Below are 18,322 nucleotides of genomic sequence, written 5' to 3' on the forward strand. Positions count from 1 at the left end.
TATTTATGCCCACCCAGCATCCCCTCTTTTGGGGACAAGCACCATAATTTAAGCAAATTTTCCCTGCCTTACTCATCCAACTTGGTTTCCTGCCTCCACTGATGGACACCTTGATGGACACGACCAGAATATTCCACTTTCCTGGCCCTAGAGGTCAGTGTAGTCATGGACATTTGACCCAAGCCAGGCCAATGAAACTCCACTCTGGAACTTTGGCTGGAAGGGTTGAGAAAGAGGTGCTGAGTTTTCACTAGGGCTGCTTGGCCAATGGATGCAAGTCCAGAGCTGCCCCTGAGAATAAAGACAGAGGAGCAGAGAGTTGAGAGATGGACAGAGGAAGTCACCTGAATTCAACACGGTTGAATATCTGCACCCACCTGGGCCTGAAGCCTTTTCACCCTGGACATTTCAGGAAAGTGAATCACTTGCAACTGATAAGGGTCCTGTTTGCTACTAGTACAATGTGGAAAGGATTAAGTCAGACCTCGAGGAATCAGGGATGGCTACAGGGCCGGTGGCATATGAACTGGTTGAAGGGCAATCTGTGACACTTCATGTGCCTTTCATGCCCTCAATTCCATTCTGAGCCACATGGTCACAGCAGTTCCTTGGAAGTACTTTGCCTTGGTTTGTGTCACGTGACCCTGAGTGCTGGTCACATGACCCTGAGTGCTTGTCACTTGCCCCATTTATGCTTAGACCCCCTGTCCTGCCCTCTTCTGTATCCCAGGGGACTGACCCCTGCAAATTATGGCACTCATGCTTCCTTAGCAACAGGATTCTGGTAAGAGTCTCATGAGAAGCCCCATCAGGAGATTGGATGATGGGAGCAGGGAAGAAGCTAAAATATTTATACCGCCCCCCACTTTGGACTCTGTCTTTGGCAGTAGCTAAAGTTCCCTCTCCCACCAGATATCTCCACCATGGCTCCAGCTCCTGCCAGGTGGCCCTGGCTCCTGGGCACAGGTAACACCTCCTACCCTCTGGGTCCCTCCAGTCCTATGAGCAGAAGTGACTTCCTGCCACTGCTAACCCTGGGTGGCTGTACCATTCCTTATCAGCCCTTTGAGCTCTTCCAACATTTTTCTAATCGGTTCTCTACGTTAGTTGCCCTCTACTGAGTTATCTGGCATGGATTCTGTTCCCATTATCTATTGCTGTGTAACAAACCACCTCTAAACTTACTGGCTTTAAACAACAGCAGTCTTTTTAATATCTCTCACAGCTTCTGTGGGTCTGAATGAGGGCAATGGAAAAGTAAGATCACCTGCCATAAAAGAAAGCAACCTAAAACTAAATGCAAGATAATATTATTAAATTCTACCAAGATAACGTTGATTGCTGAAGGCTCTTAGCTTAAGTCCTATCCTCTCTTAGTTGAAATAGGAAATTAACAAGTCTTAGGTGTTAAAGACAAGCACAGAACTGAGATAATCAAAAGGGCTGAAAGGGAATTTCCTCCTCATGATGGAGATCGATGGTGATGTTTTAAAAGTCTGTAACAGTGCACCACGGAAAATCATCTCTCCTGCCACATAAATAGCAGCTTGTGCACCACGGAGGTAGACATCCCAGATTTGGGGGAGCCGTTTGGGTCAGGACAAGGTTGCTGGCAGAGAACGGAAGCCCAGTTAAGCTAGCTGGAATGACAAGGGCTTTATTTTAAGAAAGCAGAGCCAAAGCCTCCACCACACCCTTCTCCAGAAGGCTGCTCTGCTCTGCCTGCAAGCAGCCCATCGCAATTGCCTGGAACTCTTACCCCTCGCATCTAAATGCCCTGCTAGGTCCAATGATATCTACTAGAGATCCATTAATTTAATTCTAAAAGTGGGGAAAGAAAATCCTATTGGCCCATCTTGCGTGAGGAAACTAGCTGACTCAGCCAGCCATGGCCAGGTGGGGTGTGGACCTTTGTGTGCAGGCACCCCGAAGATACTGAGCCCAAGCCTTGGAGGGAGTTTGCTAGTGGCCTAGAAGCCACCGGGAAACCTAGGCAATTATCTCTGTCCAGCGGACTCAGCAAAGCCACCGGCAAGGTGGGGAGAGCCTGAGGTAATGGAGTTGCTATGGGCCTGTGACTTGCTCCTTGCTTCAGGCCCCTGCCTAGAGGCCACTTGTGTCTTCTAATCAGTTGTTGATGGAACTATGGTTTTGCATAGGGTTGCTCACTTCTGGGTAAACATACCAACAGGAATACCAATGCTGCTCTCTGCAACTACTCAAAAGTTATTTTTAAGTGAATCTTTTGTTCATTTTTGTTTCTGTTCTTATAGCCTCACATTCTTAAATTCCCAGAAGCAAAAAGTAATAATGACTTACTTACGCTGTGTCCTGTTTTGACTTGTCAAATTGTTCAGTTTTAGGCTCACAGCCTGGGATGCTGCGGGAAAGTAATTAGAGTGATTTTGGCTAACCTTCCTGCTCTCTGTTATTAATGATAACAGAGATGTTTAACTAACTAAGACAACAATCCCTTTCTCCTAACCCCCAAATTCCTGTTTATGTTTTTCTAACAGTTACACCATTTTGTCCTTTTCAAAACGGTGGTAAGATATTGTTATATCTTTATCCCTCCCCCATGATTAAGTGGGACATTGATCCCCAGCTTGCAACCCTAGTATCAGCCCATTCAAGAACCTAGATCAGAGACCACAAAGGGGTTTCACTTTACACGCCAACTCTGATCAGTCTTGGAGGCTGCATGGAGAGTTGTGTTGAAAAAAGATTGTAGAGTCATATCTGGGTTGAGCCAGAAAGAATGCTAGGATCAATTGGTGATGTCTGCCACAGGCAGAGAAAGAGAGCATTGACATCACTCGTGCATCTTTGCCATCTCAGACCAATACAGGTCAACATAGGTCCAGATACAACTCCTGGGAGTATACAAACAACATTTAATTTTAAAGATCTCATTGGGTCCTCACAACACCTGGATGAAGTAGGTAGGGCTGAAATTATTATGACCATTTGATAGATGGGGGAGAATGAGGGGGAAATGAAAAGCTGTGGAACCAGAATTCCTGTGCATCTGACTCCTCTTAAGAAGGAAGACCACAGAGGTGTGGGGAAAGGCCCAACACTGAGTATCCCATGATATCCTGTCATTCTTTTCTGTTCCATGGTGATCTTGTGAATTAATTAATCATTTTTAAATATCCCCTCCCATTGCAGATGGATTTTTGCCCTATGGTGGAGATCATGGCTGAATCCTCACACCATCACCCAGAGAGGGAAGTGAGCTCTTTCCTCCCAGCTGAGTTGGAAAACTCCAAGGGAAGGACTCTTAATTAGCCCAGCCCAGGTCAGGTGCCCACCTCTTAGGTCACTCACTGTGACCAGGATGGTGATGGACGGTTTAGCTACGCCCCACTCTCTTTGAGGGCTCTGTCATCAAAAGAGGGAGTGACCTCTCCAACGATTGTTTTAAGCCAGGCAGCCACCCCCAAATCTACCTATAACGGACCCTTTCCTCCAAAAACGCACATACTCATATACATGCAGTTTTTCACATAAAATCTCAAGGAGTTTGTAGACCCTTCCGGCCCATTCCAGTCCCCTAATTTAACCCTGTTTACCAAAGAATTTGAATAGCTAGTGAAAGTGTTCCAAATGGCTGATGATAATCTGTGGGGCAGAATCCTCCCAGTAGCCCCTCACATCTAATCCAGCTCCATTCTCCTAATCTGCCCCCTTGTCAGTCTGCCCTGGATTTGTATGCCCCATCCTCTCTTCCTTCCCCCTTCCTATCACTCAGTACTCCAACCCCACTGGGAAGATGGGAGGCCATTTCCATGCAGGAACACCTGGAAAGAACTACATGGTTTCATCAACTTTGAACATCACCAGGGAGTTCAAACAATGACACTGAATTATGAATTGTAGAAGTACAGGGATAGAGTTTTGTTCTCAGAAAAGAGGGTGGTGGGTTCTCTAAAGAAAAAAGTAAAGGAATATTTTCTCAACGTGTCATAAGCGGTCATTTGAAAACTGCCCTAGAAGAAACTGGAAACCAGTACAATGTCCAGACTTCACTTGTTGGAGCTGGAAGCAATGTGCACACACACACTGTAGTCTCTTTACATACATATTTACACACAATATACATAAAGAATGACCTCCTTTCCCATTCCGCCCTTCCACTGCCTGCAATGGTAACATGTACTGGAGATTTTATTACAAAAGCCACAAAATGAAATTCTAATCAATAAGAGTTTGCAGGATGGTGAAAAAAAAAAAAGGGAATTGAATACATTCATAGGTAAAAGATGTTATTATCTCAGTTCAGTAAGTATGAAAGAGAAATAGATGAAAAAATCTGGGTTTTATATTAAAAACCAGCACAGCTGTAGAGTTACATAATAAAGTATTGCCTGTATCCATGGAAATGGAGAGTAATTGATGCACCACAAGTTATTTTTATAAACCCAAACAAAAAAATTCAATCAGAAATGTCTTTCCCCGTTTTGGGGGCATTGTATATTTTGTATCTGTACATAATGCACACATTTAGAGTGTGAATGCACTCATTATTGATCAGCCGTGTTGAATAGGACATGCTGCTTTCCCTGAATATTCAAGATTAGAATCCTGCGGCCTAGCTCCCACTCCGTCTTGAAAGACTTCCTCTGAATAAATCGTGCCGTGCTTTAAAATTCAGGCAGTTCCAACTCAGGGGAATAAAGGAGCCCATTCCTGGTGCTGAAGGGAGCAAGTTTGCAAGATGGGGATTCTGCAAAAGTCATACAGTTGACTCCCCACAAAATACCTGCTGTTCCCTCTCCCTCTCTCCCAACACATACACAAAGTGCTAAGCACAGAGCAGGTCCTCCAGAAAAGCCAGGATGCACAGCCCATTGCAATTTCCCCAGTTAAAATTCAGATTCCCGGGCTCCACCCCAAACCCATGTATTGGATTCTTCAGGGGAGAGACAGAAAAATCTGTAAAATCTATACACCTCCCCAAGGTAATTCTCGTCATTAGGCAAATTGGAGAAACATAAATGCAAGGCTGGCTTCATAGGTGTGTGACATGGACAGTCGAACGGGGCCCTGTGCTCAGTCACAATCACCCTTCCATCCAGAGATGTGCTAAACTTCAATCCATGCCACTTACTTAACACTCGCTTCCTCTGACTTCGTCATGAACTCCATTCTCCTGCGTGTTTAGTGACTCTTTAAGTCATCCGCCATCTCACTGCGATCCTAGGCTCCGTTAAAGTCTCTTTCCATGGTCTCAGCACACTCATGCCTGCAGTCACCAGATTCGAAATATAGAAATTCCCACACCCACCATGCAATTCCCGAATTATGCCATTGCTCAGACTTCAATTCTAGAATATCTAGTCTCAGCTTCCCATCATCCCCACTAGACCTCCTCTTACATTGACTTTTCTCGATCCACACCTTCCTTGACTTTAAACCTTGTCCCTTTTTCTGTCCTAGCTCTAGTTAAGTGGGTAACACTGGCTCTGACCTATCACGTCCTATGGATATTAGCGCCGCACATCACAGTAACAAGACAGAATGGCCCTGCCCAAGTTCTCTGTATATTATACTCTCCTCCTCCTCCTATCAGAAGAACAATATCAGACAGCATGAAGTAGCTCTTAGTCACATTGAGTGCCCCATAGTCCCTGGCAAAGTGCCTTGTGCGCTGTAGGGTCCCAAAATGGATATCAGAGTGTTAGTTCTAAAGTGTTCAGTGTCAGAGTATTAATTTAAAGAAGGAAGGCAGTATGAAAAGAGTGTACCACAAAATAAAGTTGGAAATGCTTTCTTTGTATAGATATAGCCTATATGACTAGGATCTATTTATGCTTGGAAAATTAGGACATGTTCTACCCTGGTCTCTTCATGCATATTATGAAATACTATTATTGAGGGATAGACAGAGTCCAGAGTGAGCTCCAGTCAACAAAGGAAGAAATTCCAACTCGATCATAAAGCTTTAGTTTAGGATTTGTTGTTGTTATTTCCTCAAAATAGAGGCTCCCAAATTCTAGATGAGCAAACATTTCCTGGAAAACCAGCGCTCAACAAAACAAAACAAAACCCTGATTTGTTGTGTTGGTCAATTTCCATGGAGTAAATATTCCCACTACAGCCAATTTCAATCTACCCTGGGTTTTACAATTGACTCGCAAAATTTCCAAAGCTTGCATAAACCAGGACAAATCAGTTCCAGCACCCCATTTTGCAAACCACTGTGCCTTGTGCTGTGAAAGATACAAAGCCCCTCTCCCTGACCTCAGTGAGCCTATAATCTAGTGGAGACACAGACATATTAACTTTGATCAATTCAAAAGAAATATGCATCAGCTTTGGTGTTTACTGTTATTTGGAACCCATCAAGGTAAATACAATGAGCTTCGCATAAAGGTTTAATTCTCAGAGATTGCTAGGCTGCCAATTTGTAATAATGCAGCTATAATATCATCTACTCTAAATGTTCTACCTTACTACATTTTCAAGACTCACATTCTAATAGAGTTCTTGGTTAATTTTGTTTTTCAACATGAAGGCATTTGTGCTAGACACAACTAGTCTTTCAAGACATTTAAAGACCATTAGCAAAAAAAAAAAAAAAAAATTTCCCCACTCCAACAGAAATTCTTTTAATGGAAGAAGATAAAATTCCTCTATTTGTTCTCAGATTTTGTATTATTTATGAACAAATCACAAATCACAGGGGTAGGGGGCAGCAAATAGAGATGAAAGCATGTTACAGGAACACACGCTGATGTTATGTACAACACGTACTGAAAATATTCCCCTATTCCCTAGTCGAACATGTAAAATGATATCTCTGGTAATACAGTTCACTCAGTAGTGAAACTAGTAATCTTTAGAACCTGCAGAGATTTCTGTCTCCGGTAATAGGTGAAGTCTTTAAGGTTCAGGTTTGTCTTGCAAGAAAATTTTAGGAGAAAACCAAGACTAAAAGTCAGGATGAAGAGAGGCTTCCTTTAATAAGTTTCCTTAAGAAGAAGCCATTCTCTGATGGCACATCCTATAAAGATTCAAAGGTCTAAACAATGAAAACGAGAGAATACCATATTCTGTGTAGCTCATTTTGAATTTGGCCACTAAATTTTATTCTTTCAAGCTGTGCTCAGCTTTCTGGATGTGGCCACCATATTCTCTCTCTCTTTCTCTCTCTCTCTCTGAGCTACCGCATCTCTTTCCCACTGGGAATAGATTCTTCAGAGAGCCTCGAATTCCGGGACAAAAAGGTCATACGTTCACTGTTATGCAGCTATCTTACAGATGATGGTCTGCAAATCTTTTGCTACCCTTGTTCTGTCACCCTTCTATAACTTCTCTCTCCATCTGAGAAATCTCTCAACACCCTTTAGTATGAGCCTGGGAAAGTAGACAAGTTCATGGGGCTCTGTTGCCAGACATCTATGCGTGGATTCAAGTTCCTTCTGCATCTTCCCTCCATCTACTGCATTCCACTTGGGTAAATTTCTCAGCCTTCTGAAGGATTTTTCCCATCTCTAAAATGGGTACATTGTAATTCTTAATAAATGTTGTTTTTAGTTATCCGGTTCAAATGCATTCATGAAGATTGGTATAATCTTCCCAGCCAGAGGGAATCTCTCCCTTCTTGTTTTCTGATAGACTCTATTAGGTAAGTGTCTCATTGTCCTCATTAAATTGAGCTTACCTGAGGCAACCTCCATTCATTATATTCATATTCATTCATCATGGTCAACTTTGAGTGCCCAACAATGCTTAGCAAAGTGCCTTGCATTCTGGAACCTCCTTAAGGAGTGGTAGCCCGTCTGTCTTTCTCACCGCTCTGTGCTTCAGCATAGAGCTAACAAAACTACACATGCAAAAAGTATTCATGAGATGAAGAATAAGCATGTAAGCAATAGCTTAATTAATACAGTTTGTAAGAAATGATGCATAAGTCAATGGTGGCCAATTGCAAGTTCTTAAATGTTCTTGTTCACCATTGTACGCCTGGTGTTTAGTATGATCATGCTCAGTAAATGATTAGCAGGTGAATTAATCAATGGATCAATCAATTGATCCAGTGACCTAGTGTCTTCTATTGCTCCGTGGAAGGCAAAAAATACTGCTGGAAAGTCTGAGTAACATTTTGCTGTTAGAACCAATGAAACATAGATCACACAAAAACAGATGAGTTTTCCCTAAATCAGTGATTCCCAACTAGGGCGAGTTTGCTCTCCTAGGGGATATTTGACAATGTCTGGAAATATTTCTGGTTATCACACTGGGATATTGCTCCTGGCGTCTGTGGGTAGAGTTTAAGCGTGCTGTTAAACATCCTACAATGCATAGGGCAGTCGCCACAACAGGGAATTATTTTGCTTCAAATGTCAATAATGCAGCATTTGAGAAACCCTGCTGTCAGTGATCAGCTATGGAGATATTTTTTTTCATAGCAACATACTGAAATGTGAATCAAAATTATCGAGACTTTATCATGCCTGCCTCATTCACAGAGTCATAGAAAGTCAGGGTTGAAGGGAACACTAGAGATGATCAAGTCCAAACTCTTCATTTTACCATGGGGACCCTGCAAGTCCTGAAAGGGAAGAGAACGCTCCAAGCCGTACAGTTGGTAAGTGGCCAACCCAGGACAAGAAGCCAGGATTCCAATGCCCAGGTCATTCTCAAGACCTTTCCCCCTCCCTTTCCAATGTGTCAGCAACTGAGCCTCCGTTTAACTCTCCCCTGCAGGTTCAGCCCCAGCCCAGATGCTGCAGCCCGTTTTACCCCTGGAATAGAGCACTGAGTCTCCAACTCCCATCATTCACATCCTACACTGATGACTTCTGCCGTATCCATGAACCACCTGCACTATTATTTATATAATAATTTCCTTTAAATGGACACTGACTTTTTTCTTTAAAAAAAGTTTAATAAGGAAATCTTTCATCAGCACTATAAGTAAAAGCTGGTATCATTTGCCATAATTAAAGGGACCCAAAATCGGCACAATACAAACAAAAATGTTCAGTGCTAGGTGGATACTGTTGCATCTGTAAGTCTCTGAGCCTGAGACCCTTTGTTATAAAGAGAGATTCGCAAGCGTAAGAGGTGTTAAGGTTATGCTGGCAGCAAATGGAGACTTTCTCCTTAATGTAATGAGGTATTGGAGAAGAATTGAAAAGGGAATGCATTTCTCAGCATTTGCTTCAATATAATTTATTACTGTGACCATGCACCCCTTAAAATCATCTTGTTTTCCCTCAGCGATATATTTATTTTTGGAAATACTGGATTCGAAGAATGAGTGGCCAAGATCACTTCTGCCCTCTTTGATGTAAGTTTCTTCTTTTGTCTCCCAGACTGGAAGATTGAGGGCATCCTGAGTTTTTCTGTGCTCACATGCCAAGTGCAATGAGCTAGGAAAATGAGAGTGACTCGATGAGGAATCATTCACTGCACTGCCAACTTTCACAGGATACATTTTAGGTGGTAGAAGCGTGTACAGGAGAATTCTAAGATAATCCCCAGTGACCTTCACCTTTGTATAATCCCCTCCCCTTTGACTGTGGGTTGAACCTGTGAATATGATTATATCGCATAGCACACCTGTGATTGTTACATTCTATTTCCAGAGGGAGATGACCCTGGGTGGGCCTGACCTAGTCATGGGAGTGCTTGAAAATCAGAGTTTTCTTCAGCTGGTTGCAAGAAAGAGCTGGTCTGGAAGAAAATAAACATCCATGTTGGGAACTGCCTATGGGGACCACATGGCCAAGGAACTGGTGGGGGAAGACAGGAAGCTGGGAGCAGTTCCCAGCTGACAACTAACAGGAAAACGTGGCCTCAGTCTTATATCTGCGAAGAAATGAATTCAGCCAATAACCAGTGCGCTTACAAGAGGACCCCAAGGTCGGACTTCTGACCTACAGAAGCTGTGAGATAGTCACCTTGTGTTGTTTTAAGCTGCTAAGTTTGTGGGACTTTGTTGCCTCGAAAGAGAAAACTAATATGAAGTGATACAGAGATGAATATGGTTGATTCCCTGGCACCAGGGAACTTATATTCTAGTCCTGGAGATAAGATACGCACAGAGGCAACTTAAATATTAATCAGGGTATATAAGTTTATGTCTGAGGAAGACACAAGCAAAGTGAAGAAAGAAATGTGGCAGAGGAAAGCCAGAGAAGGCTTCATGCAGGAGGTGACATTTGCACAGGCCTTAAAATTCAAAGAGAATTTCTGCAAGCAGAGAGGTGGGCCCAGTGCATGTATCTGCGGGATTGACCAGATTCCGCCTTGGCCTTGTACACAGAGCCATGGAGTGTACAGGCCCTGGGTTCAGAATTGTCTAGTTTCAGCCCTGGTTCTACCACTTACTAGCTGCATGACCTTGAACAACAAAATGAAGCTCTCAGATCCTCAAAGTCCCCATCTGGGAAAGAGAGGTAATAATAACAGTGTCTACTTATGGTAGGCAGAGTCACAAAGCCAGAAAATGGCAGAACCTTCTTCCCTGGCTTGTGCTAACTCCACACCTGTATCCACCTACGGGGACTCGAAGCTTCTGATACTGAACACCTTCCTTGAGGCTGCCTCCATCATTTGTAGGGCCCAGGGCAGGACTACAAATAGAAGCCCACGTACCATATGTCTGGATATTTACAAGCTATAAATCAAGCTAAAAGCTGTTAAATAAAATAAGTGCCATCCTCCCACTTTGCCAACTACACCTTCATATGACAACATGTTTTTTTAACGTTCTTTAAAAGATTGGCTTCGGCTGCCTTGCCTCAACTTGGGACACTGCTGAAGGGCCTCCCCAGCCCCGGTGCTCCCCAGAGGAGCCAAGGCCTCAGTTGTAACCATAGAAAGGACCAGCTTCTCCCTTTGCCTGTCTCTTCCTACTCCCCTACAGGAACATCTCCTGAGAACATGACCCAGGAAACTTCTGCGTGCAAGTCTGTTCCCAGGGGACCCCATCCAAGGCAACCACCCTCTTACCTCTCAACAGGTGAGGACACAGAACCTTTCACCTGTGGAATTTCTCCAGCAAGCGGCCTTTCTAATCTGCACCCTTGGCCCCTGGACCCATCTGCCTAGCACATGCTGGTCCACACCTGATGGCTTCAAAGCCAAGAGCCACAGTTATGGAGGGAAATGTTGCCGTTACTTCTTTATTGAAGCAAAGCAGTGCATCCCCCTTTGGCAGTTTGCCACGTGAATGCTCCCCTGGGGAGGACCAGCTCTGTGTGCCGATCGCATTCGGCATTTAAAAAAAAAACAACAATATTTCCTTATGTGCAGAGAGAGTCCATGTGTCACTTGTTGGCTGGGTTTGTTTGGGATTTTATTATCATCTGTATCACTGTAGCGTATTATTCCTCAGCAGATTGGACAAGTTTCAAGGTTAATAAAAATGTTCTGGCAAATTGTTATTTTGAAAGTGATTGAAGGAAATGTCTCGCTCGAAGCATATGTTTGACCTTTTGGGGGAGGATAAGGAAGAAAATACTCATGGAAGCCTCATGCCGTTTGAGTTCCTTGGACAGCTCTAAATTGTTTGGCGAGCGTTAGGTTGCTCTAAGCGCCTCAGAGATAGCACTTCCTTCCCCTTCCCGAGTCCCTTTCCCTCCACTTGGACGTGTCACATTAGGTAACAATGATAATAATCAGAAAGTAATAAGAAGTTGCATGTTTTTGAGTCCAGCCCAGCGCTCCATCATGTAGAAGAGGGAGCTGAGATTTAGAGAAATGAAATCACTCGTCCATTGTCACAGGTGGTGGAACCTGGGTGAAAACCCAGGTCTCTCCATCCCAAATTTCCCAATAGCGTTTGTCTTTCGCCGCAGCTGGGACACCACAGGCACTGGCAGCCCCTGGCCTGCCCACAGCTGTCTCCTGGCTGCCTTCCATCTGCTAGTACCTGTGTCTCTGTGCCTGAAGCCTGGCTTTCCCCAGCTTTATTGAGGTGTAATTGACAAATAAAAATTGTATATACTTATGGTGCGCAACGTGATGATTTGAAATACATATAGATTGTGAAATGATTATCAAAATCAAGCTAATTAACACATCCTTCACCTCACATAGTTACATCTGTGAGTGTGTGTGTATGGTGAGAACACTTAGGATATACATACCTGTTCAAGTCTATACAATACAGTATTCTTAGCTCTAATCAATCACCATGCTGTACATTACAGCCTCAGAACTTATTCATCTTATAACTGAAAGTTTGTATGCTTCGACCGACATCTCCCCGTTTTTCTCTCCCCCCAGAACCTGGTAACCACCACTCTACTCTCTGCTTTGATGAGTTCAACTTTTTTATATTCTACATATAAGTGAGATCATGCAGTATTTGTCTTTCTGAGTCTGGAATATTTCACTTAGCAGATTGTCCTCCAGGTTCATCCAGATGTGTAGAAGGCTGCACTGCCTTGCAGAGAAGTGCTAGGGAATTGCAACCCCAGAAGAAGCCCTCAACACACAATTCTTGAGTGTTGGCGTATAAATGTCTCAGCTCCCTCGCCCCTTGGTGGGAAAATTCTGAGGCCATATGTTCCTCCTGGGACTAAACTCCAGCCACCCACTGTGGTAGCTGATCTTATAATGCACATTTTATTGGCTGCCTTCCCTTCCCCGTGTCACTTCTCTACTGCCCCACGGGTGTCCTCAGCACCTCCCAAATGAACTACTTGCACTTAAATCTTTGGTTCTTTTGGAGTAACTTTGGAGTAATCTAAACTGAGACAGGAACTCCCTAAAAATATCTCTGGGATTGGGACATCTGTGACCAGTGGGGACTGAGAAAGGACAGATGTTGGGCTGCCCTGCTGTTGTCCTGGTGATAACACTGACCTCTGAAAATTCTACCACAGGTCACTTTGGTCCTAAACTACTGACCCCAGGTTACCTCTCAACCACCTTCATGTTGGCCGGAAAATGCTATTCCAGGCAAAACCATGCGCAAGGAAATATGTAACCAGTAGCTATGCATTTAACACTTCCCAAGATGCTAAAGGACACACACAATCAGACAGCTCTAAACAATGCCTCTAGGTGTGATTTCTCCCCCACCCTACAAGGCAGTGTGCAGTGGTGGTCTGTGGTGGTCAAGTCCACGGACTCTGCGCTCAGGCTCTCTAGGTTTGAATCCCAGCCCCACTACTTACAAGATGAAGGCAAACATCTTCATCTCTCTGTGACTTAATATCCTCAGTAGTAAAGTCATGATATTAGTACCGTCTACCTCACGAAGTTGTTGTGAATACAATTTAGTTTGTATAAAGAGTTTAGATAGTGCCTGGAACATAGTAGGTGCTGGATAAGTATTACTTCTCCTTCTCCTTCTTCTTCTTCTTCTTCTGCTGCTGCTGCTTCTTCTTCTTATTATTATTATCATTATCATTATTAGCACATTGGGAAAGAGCTAAGGATGAGCACTTAATAAATGTAAGGTATTATTTACCAAAGTTTGCCTAACTCTCCTCTTACAGGACTCATGTTTCCATTTACAGAACCACAGTGGAAATCAGTTTATTTATTTATTTATTTTTAGTCGAAGTAATATTGACATACAGCATTTTATTAGTTTCAGGTATACAACATGATTCAACATTTGTATACACTGTGAAATGATCACCACAATACGTCTAGTTACCTTCTGTCACCATTCAAAGTTACAGAAAAAATTTTTCTTCTTGTGATGAGTACTTCTAAGGTTTACTTTCTTAGTAACTTTCAAATTTGCCATAAAATATTATTGACTATAGTCACCATGCTGTACATTACATCCACATGACTTATGTATTTTATAGCTAGAAGTTTGTACCTCTTGATCCCTTTCACCCATTTGCCCATCCCCCAACACTCCTCCCCTCTGGTAACCATAAAACTATTCTGTTTCTAAGAGTTCTGTTTTGGTTTGTTTGTTTTGCTTTTGATTCCACATGTGAGGGAACTCATATGATATTTGTCACTCAGCATAATTCTTTCACTGTATTCACTTTATTTATTCACTTTATTCACTTAGCATAATACTTTCAAAGTTCATTCATGTTGTCACAAATGGCAAGATTTCATTCTTTTTATGGCTGAGTAATATTCCATTATATATCTATATATTACATATATGTATATATTATATATAGTATACATATATATACTGCATCTTCTTTATCTATTCATCCATCGATAGACACTTAGGTTGTTTCCATATCTTGGCTATTGTAAATAATGCTGCAGTGAATATATGGGTGCATACATCTTTTTGGATTAGTGTTTTTGTTTTCCCTGGATAAGCAATTCCAGAAGTGGAATTGCTAGATCATATGGTAGTTTTATTTCTGATTTTTTGAAGAAACTCCATACTGTTTTCCACAGTGACTACATCAGTGTACATTCCCACCAACAGTACGTGAGGATTCCCTTTTCTCCACACTCTCGCCAACACTTGTTAACTCCTTGTCCTTTTGATAATAGCCATTCTGACAGGTATGAGGTGATATCTCATTGTGGTTTTGATTTTCATTTCCCTGGTTATTAGTGGTGTTGCAAATCAGTAATCTAGAGTCACCAGGATGCATGAGTTTGCTGATGGCTCTGGGTCACTCCCTGCTGAAACTTTGTGCATACCTGTCCAAGCGGTACATTTCAGTAGTATTCCAGATCTGCTGGAAATGTCACATTTCTAAAATAATACCTCCCTTTTTCATACGAAGACCCTGCACTGTCTCACAAGCCAGCCCCACCGTGACTGGGCTCTCCTTCACCAATCCAACCTCGGTTACACCTGCTTTCTGCTTGTGGGATGTTCGTTGCCCCAGCGCCCCACTAACGTTACACTCTGTCTGGCCCTACTTTTGTGTAGTTGCTTCTGCTATTTCCCTTTTGAAGGCTTGCCTTTCCCTGCCTTTCCTGGAAACTCCATTCAAGGGATCCTTTAGAGTTTTCCTTTCTGCCAAAGCCCATCTATTCTACTTGACCCACCTCCTCCATGGATACTTAGCCCTTCATTATCCTCTTCTTTCCTGGCTCATCATCCATACACACTGGGCAATTCATTATATTTTGTCTTGTGAAAAGGAAAAAGTTCTGGGTTTACAGTCCAAAAAAACCTAGGCATGTATCTCCTTTAGCCAAGATACATAACCTCTCTGAGTCTTGGTTTCTGTATCTATTACCATTCATTCATCATTTGGTCAACATACATTTTTGAACAGCTGTTATGTGCCAGCCCTTGTGCCAGGCCCTGGAGATGTGACAGCATTGAGACCACATGGTCCCAGGCTTCGTGGAGCTTAGAGTGAAGCAGGGGAGACAGACACTAAACAAACAAAAACAATTAATTTAGCTAATTAACTATAATTGTGGTAAGTACCAGAGTAGGTGCTATGGCTACCATGCCCACATCCCCTCTTTTTACCTGGAGATCTCCTGCACCTGCCATGGACAGTGGTACCAAGTTCCCCTACCAGCTGACAGCTTCCTCCTCTAAGCACTGATGTCTCTGTACCTGAGGGCTTCCTTGGGGGCAGGAGCACCTTGCAGCCACTGAGAGAAGGGAGTAGGTGAAGAAATACTCCACCTTCCTTGCCTCTTGATAGGACAATTCTAGGGTATGTTCTAGAGCAGGGGTTAGCAAACTTTTTCTCAAAGGACTAGATAGTAAATATTTTAAGCTTTGCAGCCCTTACAGTCTCTGTCACAACTACTCTGCTCTAGACAACACATAAACAAATGAACATGGCCGTGTTCCAATACAACTTTATTCACGAAAACCGGCAGGTGACCCCAGGGTCGTAGTTTGCCAGCCCCCATTCTAGACTCTCAGAGGGTCCCTAGGGGAACTGGGTCCAATCACCCACAGCTGTAACTCACCCATTAACTCTTTGTCTGGCTTCCCTCCTTTGCTCCCCTTCACCACTCCATTACCTCCCAGATCCTAGGCTTGGTTCTGCTTTGGGAGAATCCAAACTGAGACCAAGGGCTGTGAAGGAGAAGTGTAAGGAGTTATGAGACCCTATCTTGGGAAACTCATCCAGTCTGATGGGGTCAGAGGAGTATTCAGGAAAAGGGAACAGCATGTGCAAAGCCCTTAGCAGGAAGGAATCATGGCTGCTTTGAAAAACTGGAAAAAGACTAGGTGTGGTTGGAGCATAGGAGGAGATGGAAACAGAAAGAGAGAGGGTGGCCAGAGCCTGTGGGACCATAAAAGCTACACTAAGGCCTTGAGCCTAGATCCTAAGGCAGTGGGTGCCACTAAAGTGGTTAGGTAGCTGAGTGGCGTGATGTGATGTGAATACACAGGGCTGGACTCAGCGGGGCCACAAGAAATTCTGCCCCTGCCCCCCCTGGCCTCTATTAGTGGCCTGCACCACCGCCCCACACACCTCTATTCACTTAGAATTCCAGGCAGGAAATCAAAACATCACCCTTGAACAGGACTCATAAACAGTTAAGTACCCTCTATCAACAGGGGATCGAAGGAAAAATAACCAATAAAAATACATAATAAAACAACTACTGAACAAACAGAGCTGCCGCACTCAAGCCCTGCCACGTTATTACTTAGACTTGGAGGAGGATTTTGGAGGACTCTGATTTGATTTGGCTGGCTCCCTGCCAATTATTTCAGAATGCCATTTATTCTTTCCTACTTCGCATCTTTGTCTTGGAGAACTGATGCTCTAGAGTCTTTGATGAGGAATCCTGGAAAAATAGCCCCATGCCTCTCTTACACAGACAAGAAAGAAGGAAATGTCACCCAGAGTTTTCTGTATATTTTTATTTCTTCCAGAAAGCCCCTTCTTTAAGGCACATAGGTACTTCTGAACCTAGCATCCTCTCTGAGAGGTGACCCTGTACTGCTCATGAGCTGAAAAGACTGTCCACTAGCCTCCTCTGCAAGAATCCACCCAGTATTGGGAACTTGAGGGTGGAGTAACTACACAGAGACCTCGGGAAGCTCTTAGAAGACTCTGGGCACAGTGACCAGGTTGGCAGGTGAGTATTCTCTAGGAGAGGTTCAAGGGGGAGACACTTGGTCCATGTGGATTGATCAGTCTGTAATAGCAGCCAGGGCCCTCCAGCAGTAGATTTCGGGACAAAGCCCTGCACTTCTCTGGGTCTAAAGTTATTCAGACGCACACCACATCCATGCTTTATAAGCATGTGAGAGGCACCCTTTCAGTCTCTCAGCCTTCCTTGATATGTTGCCCCAACATATGAACCTGTGTATGTTTGTGCACATCTGTTAATTAGGTTTCTTCCGGGTTGTTCTGAGGAAACAGTACCACTCCTACAAGTAACATCAGAGCTGACGTATTTCTAGACCCAAAGGAAAAGTCAGCCCATGTGTCTCCTCCAGAGGTAGCACTTGCATTCCAAAGTTGGCTAGACCTCTCTAAATTTCTTATTTTATTTCTTCCGCTCTTCTTCCGACAGAGGTGAACTGAATGTATTCCTAGGTCTGGTAGTTAGGGAATCATAAATCCCAAAAGGGTAGGAGCATCCCTTTGGCTAATGTTTTAGTTAGATTTCTTTTGGTTTCAACTGACAGAAAACCCAGCTCATACCTGCTTAAGCAAAAAAGGAGAGTATTAGGCAAACCCAACTGAAAAGACCAGGGATAACACTGGCTATGGATACAGCCAGGTTCCTTCTGAATATTCTTATTTATTATCTCCTCTGTTAATCATCAGATATGATGAATGTCAACCATTACAAGTTATTTTTTAAAACTCTTCAGGATTTTTAAAAATAATTATTTTACCTACAGGAAGAGGTTACCAAAATTTATCGCTCACTGGCAATGACTCAAAACATTTTTGACCCTTAACAGCAAATACATTTCATTGCAACCCAGTTATTCTTTTCATTTTTAAAAAATGTTCTCGATGACCCACTGAATTTGTTTTTACAACTCACTAATGGGTAATGACCTACAATTTGGAAAACACTGTCTTGGGATATTCTGCTCGAGCTTTCCTACTGAACTGCCCAAGCAGCAAGCAGGAAGGAACTGAGTCATGGGGACTCAGTTTCCCTCTCTTTCAGCTGAGTCTTTGCTTTGATGGCTTCATCCTTGGGTTCCACAAAGAAGCAAAATGGCGCCAGTGGCTGTAGAATCTATGTCCTCTCTGCTTTCATGCGAGGGGCCCATGGCTCTCCCAGTATTCCTAGAAAAAACTTCATCGTGTCTCACTGGCTTTGATTAGATCAAGCACCATTCCTGAACAAATTGCTGTGGCCGGAAGAATCCTATTTGTGGATTGGCCTAATGATGTATTACATCCAGGTATGGAGCTCTACCCAAGCACATGGGCTGAAGGTTGGGGAAGGAAAATCAAGG

This window comes from Balaenoptera ricei, chromosome 19 (genome assembly GCF_028023285.1).
Source record: "Balaenoptera ricei isolate mBalRic1 chromosome 19, mBalRic1.hap2, whole genome shotgun sequence".
In the NCBI taxonomy this organism is placed as follows: Eukaryota; Metazoa; Chordata; class Mammalia; order Artiodactyla; family Balaenopteridae; genus Balaenoptera; species Balaenoptera ricei.